The sequence below is a fragment of the Ailuropoda melanoleuca genome, chromosome 11, assembly GCF_002007445.2.
Source record: "Ailuropoda melanoleuca isolate Jingjing chromosome 11, ASM200744v2, whole genome shotgun sequence".
NCBI lineage: Eukaryota > Metazoa > Chordata > Mammalia > Carnivora > Ursidae > Ailuropoda > Ailuropoda melanoleuca.
In genome coordinates this window covers 26,181,506-26,202,514 of record NC_048228.1, presented here as the reverse complement: position 1 = coordinate 26,202,514, position 21,009 = coordinate 26,181,506, and the positions used below count along the sequence as shown (strand labels likewise).

Genomic DNA, 21,009 nt, shown 5'->3' with positions numbered 1-21,009 from the left:
ATTCTGTGGTTTTATTGGATAGTTCTTCTGCTCCATGGAGCGTCATCTGGGGTACTAGGGCAACTGGAAGATACAAAATGGCTTCATTCACATGACTGTCAGTTGACGTGCAGGAGCTCAGCTGGGGTTGTCAGCCGGAGCACTTGGTTCTCCTTCACACGGGCCTCTTCAGAGCATGGTGGCTGGGCTCCAAACAACAAAGGCAGTAGCTAAAGGTCTTTTAAGGCCCAGCCTGAGAAGTTATACAGCATCACTTCTGCCAATACTGTTGGATGAACTTGCCACAGGCCAGCCAAGATTCAAGAAGAAGAGAAACTGACTCCAGCTCTCAGTAGGTGAGTAGCAAGATTATTGCAAAAGAGCACGTAAGATGGGAAATATTGTTGCAGCCATCTTTGAAAATGAAATAAGACAATCTGCTGCAGCACTCAATGACTGCTGAATGAAGGAATGAAAAATGAATGAATGAAGCATTGTCTCCTTTATTCCTGTCACTCTTCCAATTTTACCACCTTTTTGTCTAGAGTTTCATGCTGTCATTATCCTTTCGTTGGATAACTCACCTTTTCTTTTAATAAGAGCTACTAAAATTTTAAGCTATTAGGATCAAGATTTAGGTTAGTTCATGTAACGTTTTTCTAATATTCTCTTGGTAGAAAAAGCAATCCTTCTTTTAAGCCTGTATTTCAGGACTGCATGTATTTATATGTGTGTGGGTGGGTGGGGGGTGTGTATTTGCTTATTATATACCTCCAAAAGTCCTAGAGGGCTTTAATATTCTGACTCCAATTTTAAATTTCTGAGTTACAAGGTCCATGTCTAATTTCATCACTTTATATAATACACAGTACAATAATATTTAAGAAATGTGAGGAAGATCATTAGTTGACTTGTAGTAAGATTGCTGCATCTTTAATAACCCTGTTTCCAAGTCCATGCGACAAAACTCCATAAAGAGTATAGAAATTTGGGGCCCCTGGATGGCTCAGTTGGTTAAGCGTCTGCTTTCAGCTCAGGTCATGATCTCCGGGTCCTGGGATCAGGCCAGAATCAGGCTTCCTGCTCAGCAGGGAGCCTGCTTCTCTCTCTTTCCCTCTGCCCTTGCCCCTCCCCCCATTCTTCTCTTTCTCTCTCTCTCTCTTAAGTAAATAAATAAAATTTTTTTAAAAAAGTGTAGAAATGACTGTTAACCATAGATTGGCATTGTATTTTTTTCATGTATAATTAAACAGACACAGAATGAAAACACTCAGTTTTTGAGGAGACATGAATATTGTTAAAGTCCCCACATTCCTTCCATCCACTGAATTTCTTTGAAGACCAGATGGCTCTGGTCGTAGGACTTATAGTTCAATTAGTCATTTCCTGAGGGCACATCTACGGTTTGTCCTTTTCAGTATAGTTCCTCTTATTCCTCTTCCTTTTCTTATTTATTGGAGTTTGATCTAACTTCTCTTTTGAGTGGAGTATTCCAAGATCTCATTTTTTTGCTGTATATCTTCATAAATTGCCATGTTTGTGTGTTTGCCATAGTCTCCTCTTACTCTAGCTTCTACCTTTATCTTTCTATTCCTTCCATTTCTCCTAGTTTTTGCCTCCGAAACCAAGCCCTAAGTACAATAATAATTTCTGTGTTCCAAATGTTCTTGAATCAAAAACATTAGCAACTGTGTGAGCCACCACTTTCCCTGAATCTACCAATTCCTGTGGCCAAATCTGTGGCTATGACTGCTTGGAGCTTGACATATATATTTTCACAATGTCTGTGGTTAGGTTCTATGAATCAAAGAAATTCTAATTAACCCATAATGTAGCTAAAAACTTACTAATTGTTGGACAGAATTGCCACAAGCCAGACAAGATTTAGGGGAAAGGAAAACAGGCTGTACCTCTTGAGGGATGAATAGCAAGATTATATTGCAAAGAGTATGTAAGATGGGAAAGAGTTGCGTTTTAAGTCACAGGTATATTTGAGTTTTAAGTGAGAACACTGAGAATACTGAAGGTGGGGAATCAGAGAAAGAGCAGCTTTCACAGTAGCTTAGGGAGATGGTTCTCATGACAATAGCCATCTGTCTACCATGCGTAGTTGTCCAGAAAGCATGTTTCAAGTGCAAGCTGGAATTTATTTTCTGAATACCAAAAATGGCACATCTTTCTTTCATTTGCCCTGGTAGGTGAGCTTGTATTATCAGGGAAATGGTACTAGTTCCTTCTTCAGAAATTTTTAAAAGCTTCTTATAGAATATAAGGAACAAGGACTTATTTTCTGTCTTAAGCCCCTCTTCCATGGGGTGATACATGTGATCTGTGTTTCTTAATACTTGTTCCCGCTTGAGACACCAAGCAAGGTAATAATAGTTGATGCTGAACATGGACGTCTTGATGCTGCCTGAAATCTAGCCGGGGTTGACTCCATTTCCTTCTCTTCATCTGTTGGCCATTGGAGAAATGATGTACTACCTGACCCTAATTAGCTAATGGGTAAAAGGAGAGAAGGGACAAAGACACAAACTTGAAAAATCTAAAAAAAAAAAAAAAAAAAAAAATTGAAGTACAGCAGGAAATTAATTGAAGTCACCAATGCAGGGACTAAATCCTGCGCCACCTTACCATCAGGCTGCCAAGACAGCATCGTAAATATGAAAATTGTCTCACTGATCCAAAAGGAGATATCAAGTCAAATGCCAGGAGTGATATATATAATTCCTTTGGCATTAGCCAAGAGTGAGGGAGAGCAAGCTTTGTACTTTAAAATAAACACCCTTCCACAGGCTCAAATGGACACAGCATCTGCAGTTCCCAAAATATCTATACCTAAGAGAGAACAACGTATTACATGTCTTTCATAAATGTACAGAGGAGAGTTTTACAAACACTCAGAATAAAAAAGAGTGTATTCCAAAATGCATTTGTAATCAGTTGATTGTAGTTAGAACATTTTTCTCCACTAAATCCATAGTTCAGGTTCCCAGGTGAATCTGAGAAATTCCACTTAAAAATCACGCAGTTGATCATTCTATGAGGCTAATATTACCTTGATCCCCAAACCAGGCAAAGACCCCCTCAAAAAGGAGAATTACAGACCGATTTCTCTAATGAATATGGATGCCAAAATCCTCAACAAGATCCTTGCTAATAGAATCCAACAGTACATTAAAAGGATTATCCATCATGACCAAGTGGGATTCATACCTGGGATGCAAGCATGGTTCAACACTCGCAAATCAATCAATGTGATACATCATATCAACAAGAAAAGACTCAAGAACCATATGATCCTCTCAATTGATGCAGAAAAAGCATTTGACAAAATACAGCATCCTTTCCTGATTAAAACCCTTCAGAGTGTAGGAATAGAGGGTACATTTCTCAATCTCATAAAAGCCATCTATGAAAAGCCTACTGCAAGCATTATTCTCAATGGGGAAAAGCTGGAAGCCTTTCCCTTAAGATCAGGAACACGACAAGGATGCCCACTCTCGCCACTATTATTCAACATAGTACTAGAAGTCCTTGCAACAGCAATCAGAAGACAAAAAGGGATCAAAGGTATCCAAATCGGCAAAGAAGAAGTCAAACTGTCTCTCTTTGCAGATGACATGATACTCTATATGGAAAACCCAAAGGAATCCACTCCCAAACTATTAGAAGTTATAGAACAATTCAGTAAGGTGGCAGGATACAAAATCAATGCCCAGAAATCAGTTGCATTTCTATACACGAATAACGAGACTGAAGAAAGAGAAATTAGGGAATCCATCCCATTTACAATAACACCAAAAACCATGCGTTACCTTGGAATTAACTTAACCAGAGACGTAAAGGACCTATATGCTAGAAACTATAGATCACTTTTGAAAGATATTGAGGAAGACATAAAAAGATGGAAAAATATTCCATGCTCATGGATTGGAAGAATTAACATAGTTAAAATGTCCATACTACCCAGAGCAATCTACACTTTCAATGCTATCCCGATCAAAATACCGAGGACATTTTTCAAAGAACTGGAACAAATAGTCCTTAAATTTGTATGGAACCAGAAAAGGCCCCGAATCTCCAAGGAACTGTTGAAAAGGAAAAACAAAGCTGGGGGCATCACAATGCCGGATTTCGAGCTGTACTACAAAGCTGTGATCACAAAGACAGCATGGTACTGGCACAAAAACAGACACATCGACCAATGGAACAGAATAGAGAACCCAGAAATGGACCCTCGGCTCTTTGGGCAACTAATCTTTGATAAAGCAGGAAAAAACATCCGGTGGAAAAAAGACAGTCTCTTCAATAAATGGTGCTGGGAAAATTGGACAGCTACATGCAAAAGAATGAAACTTGACCACTCTCTCACACCATACACAAAAATAAACTCCAAATGGATGAAAGACCTCAATGTGAGACAGGAATCCATCAAAATTCTAGAGGAGAACATAGGCAACAACTTCTATGACATCGGCCAGAGCAACCTTTTTCACGACACATCTCCAAAGGCAAGAGAAATAAAAGATAAAATGAACTTATGGGACTTTATCAGGATAAAGAGCTTCTGCACAGCCAAGGAAACAGTCAAAAAAACTAAGAGACAGCCCACGGAATGGGAGAATATATTTGCAAAGGACACCACAGATAAAGGACTGGTATCCAAGATCTACAAAGAACTTCTCAAACTCAATACACGAGAAACAAATAAACAAATCATAAAATGGGCAGAAGATATGAACAGACACTTTTCCAATGAAGACATACAAATGGCTAACAGACACATGAAAAAATGTTCAAAATCATTAGCCATCAGGGAAATTCAAATCAAAACCACACTGAGATACCACCTTACGCCAGTTAGAATGGCAAAGATAGACAAGGCAAGAAACAACAATTGTTGGAGAGGATGTGGAGAAAGGGGATCCCTCCTACATTGTTGGTGGGAATGCAAGTTGGTACAGCCACTCTGGAAAACAGTGTGGAGGTCCCTTAAAAAGTTAAAAATTGAACTACCCTATGACCCAGCCATTGCACTACTGGGTGTTTACCCCAAAGATACAGACGTAGTAAAGAGAAGGGCCATATGCACCCCAATGTTCATAGCTGCATTGTCCACAATAGCCAAATCATGGAAGGAGCCGAGATGCCCTTCAACAGATGACTGGATTAAGAAGCTGTGGTCCATATATACAATGGAATATTACTCAGCTATCAGAAAGAACGAATTCTCAACATTTGCTGCAACATGGACGGCACTGGAGGAGATAATGCTAAGTGAAATAAGTCAAGCAGAGAAAGACAATTATCATATGATTTCTCTCATCTATGGAACATAAGAACTAGGAGGATCGGTAGGGGAAGAAAGGGATAAAGAAAAGGGGGGTAATCAGAGGGGGGAATGAAACATGAGAGACTATGGACTATGGGAAACAAACTGGGGACTTCAGAGGGGAGGGGGTGGGGGAAGGGGATGGACTGGTGGTGGGTAGTAAGGAGGGCACGTATTGCATGGTGCACTGGGTGTTATACGCAACTAATGAAGCATCAAACTTTACATCAGAATCAGGGGATGTACTGTATGGTGATTAACATAATATAATAAAATAAAATTAATTATAAAAAAAATAAATAAATAAATAAATTAAGGTATACCAATAAAAAAAAAAAAAAAAAAAAATCACGCAGTTGAAAACATGGACCATCCAAATGCTGAGTACTACATTTTAAGTTATTGGAGTCCTGAGTCACTGCGAACTAGAAAGGTAGAGACCTGAAGAAAAGCAGCCTTCATGGTATCCCAGGAAGATGGCTCCCATGGCAATAAACATATGCATATGTGTGTCATTCATAAGTCAAGAATCATCAAGGTGTGCAGCAGAGAATACAGGCTCGCTGACACATATCAACCTAAGTTTATGGAATTTCATTTATAAATTGTTTAAAAAGTTAATGCTATTTTATATAAAACTGCTTCACGCTTAGAGTTTTCATTCACTTTTTCTATATCAACCCTAATTTTCCTTTTTAAAACTAAAATATAAAGCCTTTAACACGGTAGTGTTCCCCAATGTTCCAGAGACCCCACTGATAAGACCCATAATATAGCACATGTCACCCTTTCAACATAAACCATTGGCCTTTGTCTGCCTTTTCCTAACAGAGGTTTTTACTGCTTTCTCTTTTATCACCTTCCCCTTGAGAAACAATTCCCCGACAGCTTGAAACCACAATTTATTCGAATTTAGTGAACTGCTTAGTGCTTGTGTTAGGGTGCCTCCCTGGCCTTTGTCACAAACCACAAATTCACATTTTGATGCTCTTCAACAATAAATCTTCTCAACAAAACTGTGGCATTGCCTCACATGTCTTCTTCATACGTAAGTTTCCCTACAGAACTTGTGTTATGATGGACATGAGGTACAAAATTCTGGAATCTTATGTAGCATCTAGAAGACCAAAAGAGGTTATTTTTGGCATTCCCCTTTCCTATTATTCTCTCCTCCTCTCTCTATCCAAGTCTTTTCCCTAGAAACTTACTCGGCCATGTATTCTTCCTGAGTTAGACTTTTACACTTCATTTTTTTTAAACAAGATGTGCTATTAAGATAAGGCCTTAGCTTACATACATGCTGGCCAACTGTAATTACCTGCTCTGTGTGCTGTCCCCCCACCCAAAAAAAAAGTAGGAGGGATTTTTTGGAGATGCCAGTGATACTTTTTTTTGGGGGGGGACGCCAGTAATTTTTGTATAAGTAGTCATTCCAAGGTGTTAGTGACCATTCCCATTCTCCAAACTGTCTGGAGAAATTATGTGTTGGTGCCAAACCTAGCTCAAGGTAAGCCTTAAGTCTTCAGTCCTGAGCCAGTCTCAAGAGGCCCTATCCCTCTTCTCAATTTGAAGTATTCATCTGATAGCCAACACTGAGAAGAGGGCAGACAGAAGCACAACCTTGTGAAATTCAGCCCAAGTCTTCCAACTTTTTAAGTATCATTTGCTACTAGCCTTACATTTAATAGAGGGTCACTGTGGGTCATTATTTATCAAGTATAATATCCTACAGTTCATCTTTCCGTGGATGTCTGAAACCTTCAGGACTTAGGTCATCAGCTCAAAATTTATCCCATTGTTAGGTCAACTCCAACTGACAATTTAGTTCATGTATCATACTCTTTGCCAAAAAGTCAATTATCAATTATCCACTTATTATTGACCATATTTATTTCCAGTCTTAATAACACTAAAAAAACCTTTTATAGATAACAGTTGAATGAAAATGATTAATCATAAATGCAGAGTTAGTTTAGTGATATTTTTTATATTTAAAAGGCGAGCATTAGTTAGTTATAAATATCTGGTCTCCAGCAGATACAAATGGATTAGTTCTGAATAGAAAAAGAAACAATTCCATTATCAGAGATGATAGAACCTAAACTACAGATAGCCATCCTGCCAAATCATATTGGCAAGAAGAAACAATGTGATAAATCAATGTAACTGTAAATAAAATTCCTGTTGGAAGTCTTACCAGCAATCCTCTGAGAATGGAGAATACAGCACTTTTGTGATATTGGGAAAATTCCAACTTAAGGCAAAGGTAGTTCTGGATAGCTATTGGGATCTCATAGACTGGGTAAAAAATCAATAAATCATTCAAACATATTTATGCCTCAGTTTCTACTTCTGTGAAAGAGAATGAATCGCATTTGTGTTTGAAGCTCTTAAGACCAAGAGAGGCAATATATCATAATGATTATGTGCATAACCCTGGAAACATACCAAATGAGTTTGCAGCCCATTCTGACACAATCAATAAATAACCTTACACAAGTTACTCCAGCTTTCTGTGCCTCCATTTTTGCATTTGTAAACAAGGAGGATAATAATATGCCAACTTTGGGGGACATTGTAAAGACTAAATGAATAGATGGATATCAAATACCTAGAACAGTATCTGATACAAAGCGGTAATTCAATAAATGTTAGGTTTGTAGGGGCGCCTGGGTGGCACAGCGGTTAAGAGTCTGCCTTCGGCTCAGGGCGTGATCCCGGCGTTATGGGATCGAGCCCCACATCAGGCTCCTCTGCTATGAGCCTGCTTCTTCCTCTCCCACTCCCCCTGCTTGTGTTCCCTCTCTCGCTGGCTGTCTCTATCTCTGTCAAATAAATAAATAAATAAAATCTTTTTAAAAAAAATAAATAAATAAATGTTAGGTTTGTAGCCATAGCCACCAAAGCAAGACTATATTTTTTTAAGTTTTTATTTAAATCGTGGTTAGTTAACATACAGTGTAATATTAGTTTCAGGTGTACAATATACTGATTCAACACTTCCGTACGTTACCTGTGCTCATCACAACAAGTGCACACTCCTTAATCCCCATCACATATTTAACCTATCCCCCCATCCACCTCCCCTCTGGCAACCATCAGTTCATTCTCTATGGTTAAGACTCCCTTTTCTTGGTTTGCCTCCATTTCTAAAGCAAGACTATATTTCTAAAGCAATCAGAAGATGCAGCTAATGAAGCTGTGACTGGCCCTCTTGACATTTTGTTATCATACTTTTCCAAATGCTTTGCAGTGATTTCTGTTATATATCTGAATATTATTTTGGGGATAATATTAAACTGAAGCACCATGAGAGCAAAAGAAATCATTTTGAACTGAGAATCGGGATATAGTGGCTGTCTCTGCCACCAACCAGTTGTAACCTTAAGTGATTTGGGCTCTGCGTTTCCTCTTCCGAAAACTGAGGGCTGTAAATTTGTTATCTCTAAGGTCCCTCCAGATCTTCTGTTCTCTCTAGTAAGATGTATTTGATCAGATTACCTTGAAATAACCGGAATGCCATTTTATAATAGCTATTTTTCAACAGGTATGTTTGCCGAGGTATAAGCTCATTTTGCTTCTTTTAAATTTTAAATACAAAGTTTGTGTTAACCAAAACAGACAGAAATCTCATGAATGTTGAACCAGAAATGTGCCAAAAAGCATTTCTCTACCAAAGAGTCAAGGATAGGATACTATAATTTAAAGGAACTTAATTTTATTAAAAGTAAACTTCTAGATTAGGGCAACTCAGAAAATGAGGACTTCAGTTAAGATCTACATAAAGGAGAGAGAGCTGGGAAATTGACAGAAAGCAAGTGTAAGTCTTAAAGGAGAATGTAAATTACACTTCAGAAAATATTTGTAAAACAAAGTGTTTGTCTTTGCAGGGAGCTCATAGTCTTAAATGGAGGTGCTAAAGAGTCAGAAAGATGAGTGATATCAAACCAATGACAAAAATAGTATTATCTCAAGGAAACAGATGAGTGCCTATAGGGAAGGGGGAAAGTTGGTAACAAAAAAAAAAAAAAAAAAGGAAAAAAATAAATGTAAGCCAAAAAAAAAGAAAAAAACCCAAGACTGCTGAAAAAGAAGAAAGGGACTTTCTAAATAAATAAAAGGGAGAGACATGGGGATGGCAGTGGACGGGGGGGAGGGGGGAGCCATAAAAAGAAAACAGAGAAATGATTTCAAAAGTAGATTGATATGACAATCAAAAGACATCTTCCATATTTCAAAAAGACAGTGAGGATAAGTCTGAGAACCTTTAAAAATGTCGATGTCATGAAAGATTTTTAAAAAAATGAAACACTGAGAAACTGTTCTAGATTAAAGTAGACTAAAGAAAATAGATGATCTTTCATAGAATCCCAATTTTTTTTAAAGAAGTTGTAAAGGCATTGGGACAATAGGAGAAATTTGGATATGGACTATATATAGACAATAGTATTGTGTCAGTGGTAAATTTTCTGAGAGTGACAATAATATTGTGGTTGAGTAGGAGAATGTCTCATTACTAGGATATAGAGGCTGAGGTACTGAGGGGTAAGTAACGTGATAACATGCATCTTACTCTCAACTGACTCAGGAGAAAAATGTAATATAAAGAAAAGGAGACACAGTAAACGAGGCAAGATATTGATAATTAGTGAATGTAGATTAAGAATCTACGAGTGTTCTTTGTTTTATTCTTATAATTTGACTGCAGGTTTGATATTTTTCAAAATTAAAAAAGTTTCTCAAATTAAAAAAAAGACATTATTCACACATAAACTTTGAGTAAATAAGTTGTGATAGTGTTTCCAAAAAGTGAGTTTTCAGCCCTCCACCCTTGTGCAGCACCTTCCTCCCCTAGCTGCATCAAAGGGAGAATGTGTGAAACCAAATCAGTACTAGCTGCTGCTTAGCTCTTCGCATAAAAACACCAGGTTCTTTGGAGGTTAGTTTCTTCTTGTAATTAGGGCCACAAGAGTTCTCTACCACCAGTTACTTTGTGGTATTTATTGGGTAACATCCCAATAGAGAAAGAAAATGGGAAACTCTAAATGCAAATTCAGCTTGTGGTGGAAAAAAAAAAAAACTAGGTAGCCCAAGAGAATTTCTCTTCCTAGACTACAGTAGCAGTGTCACGTTTCAGTGGACAAACGGGAGGGATAATTTGACAAAGATTGCCATATGTCTCATATATCTTGGGAAGATATGAATGGTGGAGAATAGTCTGATTTTGGTAGTCTATCTCTAGAAAGATAACTATAGTGAGCATTTTTTAGTAATCAAAAGATTAACTTTTCTAAAAATGTAAAAGATGAAAAGCTTTAAAAGGAACTCTCCCAAAAAGGTGGAATTTTTGCCAATGAAGAAGCATTCTACCATTTAAAATTATAATGAACAATTCTGGTAAAGATGAAAAGAAATGGTACATATATTACCAATTTCAGCAAAAGTTGGTACATTTTTGATAAATACTTTGGAAAATTTTCAAGAGTTGAAAATCTTTTTCTTTCATCATTTTTCACAATTTATCTTAACAAGAGAGAAAAAGAGGAGTAAGGAAGACGGGGAGAGGCAGGGAGAGAGGAAGGGAAGGAAGGAAGGAAGGAAGGAAGGAAGGAAGGAAGGAAGGAAGGAAGGAAGGAAGGAAGGAAGGAAGGAAAACTGAGCTATATATAATAAAATCGTCATTTCAGATACTTAGAAGAAAAGGAAGGGGAAGAAAAACGCTCAGGAATAATGAAATGTTTATATAATGCACATCTATGTTAAATACATAAAACATTTTGCAAATCATAAGACTATACAAGCAGAAAAGAAAATGCTAATATACAGCGCTAAGTGAAGTATATAGAATTAAAAATTACATCTGCATTATGATCCAACCGTGTGAAGTCACAAAGCACAAGGAAAAGCTAATCTGTTAGACTAAACTCAGGATGGGAATAAGAGTTAATTCTGTTAAAATCCCCATTGCTATTGTTATGAGAGTAGACTTATGTTAATTGCTCTCTAAATAGGATATGGCATGCGTGTAGCCCAGTCTACCATACTGAATTATCTTTTGGGCTATCAATAAATAAAAATTCTCTCTTCACCTCTGCTACAGACTGTCTGTATGAAATTTATGTTAAATCCCCACTACTCCTCAGCCTATTCTGCTATAAAACCATCTTTTCAAGACACGAAAACAATATTTACAAGATTAAACAGAACTGTTTATGCCAATTTGGTGAGAGCGCTTACTTTAGATCCTCACCTTTACGGTGTGACTTTAGAGCTGGCAGCGATTCTATTTCTATTTGTCATTTAGAGGAAGCTTGGTTTAGAAGAGAAACAATAAACTAGGGATCAGAGTGAGGGCTCTAGAATTAGGTAAATCTAGGTTTGAATCCCTTTGCCCATTATGAATGAGTATCCCTGGGTAAATTTCTTTTCTTTTAAGATTTTACTTATTTATTTGAGAGAGAGAGAGATAGTGAGAGAGAGCACAAGCAGGGGGATGCGGAAAGAGAGAAGCAGGCTTCCCACTGAGCAGGACCCTGGGATCATGAACTGAGCTGAAGGCAGACACTTAACCAACTGAGCCGCCCAGGCACCGCCTGGGTACATTTCTTTCTCTCTCTCTGTACCTCCATTTCCTCATTTCTACAGTGGCACAAAAATTATATATACTTTAGAGGGTTATCATGCATATCAAATAAGTTAACGCATATAAAGTTCTTAGCATAATGCCTGGCATGCAGTGATACTGGGTGAACATCAGGTATTGCTGTTGGTTCTCTTTAATCTGCCAGTTTTACATAGCAAGTAATTGGGTCTAGGGGTGGTCCGAATAAGGCACATCTTTAATACTGTAGGGCTTTGTTCTATAATTAGAATCATTTCCATTATAGCCAGAATATTCATGGGCAATGCTCTTTGAAGACATCTTCAGTGCCCTAGTTCCACCACCATATAAGATATTATATTAAGTAATATAATAATAGGGGTGTGGGAGATTTTTCAGGAAAAACTTTGCAAATTTATATCCAGACACATTTTTTCTTTAGTCCCACAGAATATATGGGCTTGAGGGGAAACTGAAGAGTAAATTGTGGTCCTTCTGAAACCGATGCAGGAAGGAATTCACTTCTCAGTGCCTCCTATTGTATTCCCCAAACCAACTCTCAGGGTTTGGACTATCCAGAAAGATATTCAAACAATCTAGATAATCTGCACTTTTTGTTTTTCCAGAAAAGTCAATTGTGGCATAATGGAATTCATCCAAACTGTGTTGAGGGGCTAGTCTAATATCTAATCCAGCCATTATCAGTAAAGCAAGAAGAAGGCTAAGAAAACCTTTTAGGAATAAGCAGAGAAAATCTGAGCTAATAAAGAAGATATGAATGCAGATTGCATCCTGTTATAATTCACCAAGCAATTCGGAGCACTTACAATGAAGAAGGCTGTGTACCGGCACAGTGGAGAAACAGGTGGCACTATCTTTGCTCACAAGGAGCTTACACTTTTGTGATCAAAAAGATATCCATGAAAAAATACATTATGAACTAGGAAATGCACACAAAATACGATTCTAACAGTATGATTGTGAATAAGCTTTAAATCCTAAGGGCTTTTTCCAGCAAGTAGTATTCTCTTGGTTCTTGTTAGTTCCACCAATAACAGGTCTTGAACTTTCAACACTTCATTAACTGAAAGAAGAGGCTGGGGCAATCACTGTTGCAACAGCATGACTGCTATTTTTTTTTTTTTTTTTTACTCTAGAAGCCACCAACTGATAGTTGGAAAGCTGAACCTCCTAAGAATGTGTTAAGAGAGTTCCCAGGCTCAGCAAAGATCACCCTCTTGCTGTCAGGTGTACAGTTAGACATTTGATGTAGCTCCCACGTTAATTATAAAGTATCACATTGAATTAATAAATGCTGCGGTTGTTGCCCTTGCAATGAGGAAAGACAGTACCGAATAATTCAGCTAGCTCTCTCTGGTTGGCACTTGGCAATGTTAGTTATTTAACACGTCAACCTGACCCGGGTTATGTTGCAAAAGACCACATGGGGCAGCTGTGGAAGCAAATCAGCAATCCTAGCATAAGGGTCACACAAAGCATTCTGTGCACGTTTAACAAGTTCAAATACCATATGCTATAAGCTGGGTTTCCCCTATGGACTAAAAGTAAACATGTTTTGCCACTTGTTTAATTGGTGAAATATTTTATTTTGGAGGCACATTTCACTGAAAGTATTCTCCAAAAGTATTTCTAAATTTGAGAAACTTGAACAATATACTGATGGAGTAAAAGAGTCTATTCTTGGAAAAGGTCTTTTAATATATGTAATCTATGTCCAAAGTGCATTTGAAAGCAACTCTGAGCATATCAAAAATGATTTCTAAGTAAATTTGGTGCTTTGTTTCATTATAATAATAGAAATGACAGTGAAATATTTCATCTTTTCTCCTCTCAGAAGATCTTGATAAGTATTTCTTCAATAAATAAATAGCCAGGGGAAGTAGAATTCATTTGGCATTTATACCTAATATTAATTTCCTGGTGATTTCCACTGGTATTTTAGGATAAGTTTTGAGATCCCAGTAACCTAATTCCTTTCTATTCAAAGCGTGGCCCACAGACTAATATCATCAGCCTAGCAGCTTGTGCGAACTACAAAATCAGAATCTTCACATTCAGGTCTGAGAAAACCTGACTTAAAACAAATGATGTCCTTTTAAAATTAACACCAAAAGCCTGCCTTAAAAGGAAACACAACGGAAGTGATCTCAAATGGTGACAGAACCAGAGGTGATGTTTGGAAGGTCCAAAATATTACTTGCATGTATGGTACGGCTGTACCCAAGTAATCATGAAACTTTGGGTCAGTTTCTTAACCTGTCTTAGAATTATATTTTAAAAAGAAAAGAAAAGGCCAAGATAGAAGTCTTCTAGCCCTAATGTGAGTTTTCTCATGTCTTTAAGTGCCCTAGGTTTTATTTCTTACAAATGAATAGGGCAATCTCTTTCACCCTAGGTCACTCCTAGTTGGCCATTGCCTCTGCCTCCTGCCCCACTCCAATCCCTACTCTGTCCAGTTTCCTGAGACATACGCTATATGCATTCTGAATATATTTTAGCCCATGAAATGTAAAAACAGCATGTATTGTCAAAAAGCCCTTGTTATTTCAGATAGACCAGAAAAGAATTTACTCATATGTATGACATCTACTCTCACTCAATTAATGGCGCACATTAAAATAAATATCTAATCCTTATAATATCCCCTTTTCAATACATATTCACTCATATTATACTTCATACTATCAGACCAGATGTCCGTTTTTTCTCTTCTGCACAATTTTCATTTTTTTATTCTTTTTTTATTTATTTTCATCATGTTCAGTCAGCTACTGTATAGTACATCATTAGTTTTTGATGTAGTGTACAGTGATTCATTAGCTGCATATAACACCCAGTGCTCATCACAACATGTACCGTCCTTAATACTCATCACCTGGCTACCCCATCCTCCAACCCCCCTCCACTCTGAAACCCTCAGATTATTTCCCAGAGTCCATAGTCTCTCATGGTTCATCGCCCTCTCTGATTTCTCCCCCCTTCAGTTTTCCCTCTCTTCCCCTATGGGCCTCCAATGCTATTTCTTATATTCCACCTATGAGTGAAACCATATAATAATTGTCTTTCTCTGCTCGACTTATTTCACTTAGCATAATCCCCTCCAGTTCCATCCATGTCGATGCAAATGGTGGGTATTCACAAATTTTTAAAGAAACCTTCCATAAAGTCTTCTTTCATATTTTTTAGCTTTATATTTTTATTGTTCTATGAACTTAGTAGGAGTCGCTCAGTGCATTTAAAGGGGATCCCATTATTTTCTCTTTATTACCTTATGGTCTTTCTCCTATGGCATCTTTGTTTCTCCCGACTGTCCTGCTCATTCCGCTCTTGTACTCTCACAGGGAAATTCTCCCAAAGTCTACAGACAAAACTTTGGAGGGAAATAGGTTAATTGGCTTGGTTCTTGGGCAGAACCTTTTGTACCAATCAGTCTTATAGATTATTGGCATTTTTATGCATGGGCCTTAGTTGGCCAGGAACCACATTGGTCATATTAGTGTCTGACTCTGCACAAAGAATGCATTAAGAGCCTGGTGCTGTTTTCCTGAGCAGGGCAGTTCATAGGAACATTGACCATGGTTGGCACCTAACCTGATTGTTCTGAACAGTTCATGATTAAATACTCAGACCTTTGAATTAACCAATTACTCCATGTTAAAATGCAGACACTCCCTGCACACATGAAACTACTCATCAATTGCTTAAACCTTAATATACATGAGGGGCTTCCAATACAATCTAGCTGCAGGGGTTTAACATTGGAAGAGAAGTCCTGAGATCTATGGATACTTGATAGAGCAGAGGTGCTAAAAAGAAGTCAAGGAAGACTTAAAGGAAAGATTAAAGAGCCATGAAGGATAATTTTTCCTGTTTCTGCCCAGATCAGGCCTTTGGCTTAACAGTAGAGTTATAGATGAGATTTTTCTAGATATGTCAGATCACGTGAAAGATTGTATAAAGGCATAATATGGTGAGTAAGACTGTATGACAGTAAAGCAAGCAGAAGATAGGTCAAGAAGATACATGAAGAATGACAACAATGGGTGGAGCCCAGACAAAGAGGAAGAGAGTAGAAATTTCGAGAAGTATCAAAAGTATAAGGCCCTAAATATGTTGTCCACTATATAAACTTCTTTGGTGAACGTGAATACTTAACATCAGCATCTGCATAATAGATATATGTAGATAGCCATTATTTACTTCTAGAACTTGATGGTCTGTATGCATCCAGAGACTTCCAGGTTTTTTTTTGTTTTTTTTTTTTTAAAGATTTTTATTTGTTTATTCGACAGAGATAGAGACAGCCAGTGAGAGACGGAACACAAGCAGGGGGAGTGGGAGAGGAAGAAGCAGGCTCACAGCAGAGGAGCCTTGTGGGGCTCGATCCCATAACGCCGGGATCACGCCCTGAGCCGAAGGCAGAAGCCCAACCGCTGTGCCACCCAGGCGCCCCGCAGGTTTTTGAAATTGTATCCCCTTTTTAATTTTTTGAGGAATTGACAATTTGAAATGTACATCATCTCAAATATCAGGGCTTTTAGTATGCTATGCAGATGGTCCAGAACATTGGGTGCAGAAAGGAACATGAAGGATTAAGATGTGGTCCATATATACAATGGAATATTACTCAGCTATCAGAAAGAACGATTTTACAACATTTGCAGCAACATGGACAGGACTGGAGGAGATAATGCTAAGTGAAATAAGTCAAGCAGAGAAAGACAATTATCATATGGGTTCACTCATTTATGGATCATAAAAATAGGAAGATTGGTAGGAGAAGGAAGGGAAAAATGAAGGGGGGGTAAACAGAAGGGGGAATGAACCATGAGAGACTAGGGACTCTGGGAAACAAACTGAGGGCTTCAGAGGGGAGGGGGTGGGGGAATGGGATAGGCTGGTGATGGGTATTGAGGGCACATATTGCATGGTGCACTGGGTGTTATATGCAAGTAATGAATCATGGAACATTACATCAAAAACTAGGGATGTACTGTATGGTGACTAACATAACATAATAAAAAATTATTATAAAAAAAGAGAAAAAAAGAAAGGAACATGAAAATGACCCCAGTGGCAAAAGTCAAAGTAGCCTCTTATATCAATGAATTCCAAAATCTGGACAAAGCATATTCATTTCTCATGCAAGGGAAAATCTTATTTATTCCCTCCAGTTTATATAAAAGATTTTTAAAAATAGTCTTTCTAGTATTAATTAGACTGAACTTTTTAAGATTTTATTTATTTATTTGATAGAGAGAGAGCAAAGAAGGGGGAGCAGCAGACAGAAGGAGAGGGAGAAGCCCTAATGTGGGACTCGGTCCCAGAATCCTGAGACCATGACCTGAGCTGAAGGCAGATGCTTAACCAACTGAGCCATCCAGGCACCCCCAGACTGAACTTAATTTCAAAGACTACATAATCAGGAAATTTAAAACTTTAATTTTAATATTTTCTCTACAATATTTGTTTATTTTTATCCACCTTATAAAACTATAACAGTAGTGTATCATAGCACTCAAAACTATAAAAGCAAATTTAATGAAAAGGATTTCAAATATAAGTCTTGTACTCGTTATGAAAAGAGCCCAAGAATCTGACTTCTGTATGGTAGATCACCAGGAAAAAGTTTGGGGACACCAGGAAAGAATTCATATGCCAGAATTTGGCCAAGTATGCATTTTGGTGAGGGCACTACAAAAAGGAGATCTTCTTTAAGTCATTTGAAAATGTCCCTAACTCACTTAAACCCTTCAATAGCGTCTTATTCCAATTAGGATAAATTCCAAATTCCTTCCCTTGGTCTCAAGTCCGCTTACTTTTCTGACCTCATCTCTTTACACTTCTCCACACCGCAGGCTTGTCCTACGGTCCTCTTTCTGCTCCTTGAATATGTCAATTTCTGCCTTGGCTCAGGATTTTGACTCTTGCTATTATTCTCTCTGGCCATAATGCCCCCCTCCCCCACCCCTCAGACCTTATTATGACTTTTTTTCACATGATCCAGGTCTTGGTTCAAATGAAAACTCCTCAGAGAGGCTTTTTCCTTTCTAACTGTGTGTGGTAGGCAGAATTCCAAGATGGCTCCTCAAGATCCCCCGCCCTGGTGTGTACGCATGCCTTCTCCCAGTTACTCAAACATTAATCCGGCTCCTGCTGTGAAAGGATTTTGGAGATGAAATCAAGGTCCCAAATCTGTTGACTTTAAACTGGGGAGATTAACAGGATAGACCTGACCTAATCACATGAGCCTTTTAAAAATAGGTAATTTTCCCTGGCTGTTAGCAGAAATCAGAGATTCAAAGCATGAGAAGGATTTCACATACTGATGCTGATGTGAAGATTGAGGACGTCAAAGAATGTGGCAGACAATCATAGCCCCAGCTGACAGCCTGCAGAGAAACAAGGACCATGGTCTTACAACTGCAAAGAACTGAATTCTGCCAATAACAGCACCGAGTTTGGGAGTGTATTTTTCCACAGAGCCTTTGGATGGGAACAAATCCTAGTCGACACCTTGGTTTCAGCCTTCTGAGACCCTGAGCAGAACAGAAGCACACTGTGCCAGACTTCCGACCTACAGAGTCATAAGATAATTAATGGGTGATGTTTAAATGGCTACGTTTATGGTAATTTGTTGCACAGCAATAGAAAACTCATCGGCCATTCTAATTTAAAAAAATAATCTAAAAAGTCACACTTCAGTCATTACTCATATATGAACCTGTTATTCTTCCTTCACAATGCATAAAACTCTATAAAGTTAATATTATTTATGTGCTTGATTACCATCTAAATATCTTTCTTCTAGTATTAGACTGTAAGTTCAGTGGGTGAATGTAGAAAGTGCTCAAACTTAATATTTGTTGAACAAACAGATAAATGCCTAAAATTAAAGTTTTTACAACAAGATTTTTTAATCAAATCTTTTTTATCTAAACTTTTATCAAATATTTCATTAAATTTTTATCAACTGTTTTTATCAAAACACCAAACTAAGAAACGGTGGGGTTTGTTGTTAGGTCTTCTACTTGTCAAGATTGCTGTGCCTATCTGTTAACTTTTCTATTTTTATTTCTATGTTTTTGGAGAGAGAGAGAGAACGTGTGCAGCAGAGGCGCAGAGTGAGCGAGAATTCTAAGCAGGCTCCATGGACAGCGCAGAAACTGAGGCCGGGCTAGATCTCATGACCCTAAGATCATGACCTGCGCTGAAATCAAGAGTGCCACGCCCACCCCACTGAGCCGCCTAGCTGCCCCACCATATCTACCTTTTAAAGACCTAAGATATTTCCATAATATGAATTTCAATTAATATTTAAGATTAAACAACATAGAAAATGCATGAAAGTTAAAACTTAATATTCTAAAGTAATCAGCTGAGTACTTGGTTCACTCCCAATGCTGTTTTTAAAAAAAATGTTAATTTTCGTTGATGTGGAATGTCCAAACAAGTGTGCTAACAAATTATTCCATAGGCCAACTATAGAAATCGTCAAGAAACGTATCCTCTTACTTAAGGCAACCTTTTTATGATAATTTTCTTTATTAACAGCCTAAGCCAGATATTTTTGTTGGCCCCTCTGGGTCCATTTTCCATCCCTCTCCACCCTAATTTCTACTATAGGAGGCTGGCCTCTAATTAACTCCATCAACAGACTCTTATATCCCCTTACTTCTGGTGAGTTTATCCAGTGCTTTCCAAGAAAAATGATATATATGCTATAATATGATATATTATATGATACGGCATAAATGTTTTTAATTTGAATAATTTTCTAAATATTTTATATTTTCTAGTAGTACATTTTAAAAACTAAAACAGGTGAAATTAGTATTAAAAATCATTTATTATTTACCTGTTATGTATATATTGAATACATATTTAATAATGTAAGTTAATATTTAATAATATATACATTGAATATATGTCTAAAATATTACCCTTCCTATTTCTAATTAATGTAAAATTATTAATGTGATGTTTTCTATTCTTTTTAATACTAAGGTTTCAAAATTTGGTGTATGTTTGACACAACCACATTTCAAGTGCTCAGTAGCCATTTGCCATCAGGCTACCACAAAAACAGTGCAGTTTAGCCCAGTGGGATCCTGGCAATGGTTCAGAAAGAAGGTGAGTAAAAATTTGGGGTATTTCTTCCCAGACTTCTTCCCTGTGAGGTCATCTCAGATCGTTTTTGTCCTTTACCCAAGGTCATAGCTCCTTTCAAGGTGTCTTACTTAGTACACTGCTCCCCTTTTGGGTTCTGGTAACAATTCCCTCATCTTGCCCCTTCAAGCTTAAGGGTTATAATAGTGTTCTCCTTTGTGATTTCCATGCATCTTCTCCAAACATCTATAATATCTCTTTATTAAAACCTTCTCAAAGGCCCTTCTCAAAGGGCATATTTGAGTATGCCCTCTGTTTCCAGCTGGGACCCTCACAGACTCACAGTTCCTTTATTGGGATTTCTCTAAAGGAGTTAAGGGCTATATATCCTGAATATTATTTCAGGAATTATCAATCTGAATATGTACCTATCAAATAATAGGGTGGTATACCTAAAAAGTAAACTAATAAGCAGAAGAATTAATTGGCATTTGCTAAATTAAAAGTTGTTTAATGTAATTATTAAAGTCCCTAACAGAGGTATACCTTCTGTATTAAATAACTATTGTTCATTTTTTAAAAAATAACATCATGGAAAAGTTGCTAGGTTTTTAAAAGTTGCAATGATCTAAAAACTTTAAATGCCACTATTTTCCCATGTTCCAGGACTTCTGTACATAATATTCTAGCATGAAAAAAAATTCTGGAAGTCCTGACAGGTCTTACATTTTATGGATCAAATATCTTTTTTCAAAAAGAATGTAAGAAACAAATAAAATTAAAAGTTCCATTATATAATATAGATATTGACTTTGTTAGCTTTATGATTGATTTCTAAGGTTTATCTTGATTGAGAAGGGCTGTTAAACCACTTTAGGAAGGGAATTATATATAATTATCTTTCTAAGTGGTAAATAATATATAGACCTGGATTTAAAAAATCTTTGGCACATGTTTTTAATAA

General features: G+C 37.4%; 1 long non-coding RNA gene across 2 annotated transcripts in view; it reads right to left on the bottom strand.

Moving 5' to 3' along the window:
• LOC105240896 overlaps positions 1 to 21,009 on the bottom strand; it is a 68,120-nt gene that overhangs the window by 28,292 nt on the left and 18,819 nt on the right. The gene's annotated exons all lie outside the window — the stretch shown is intronic.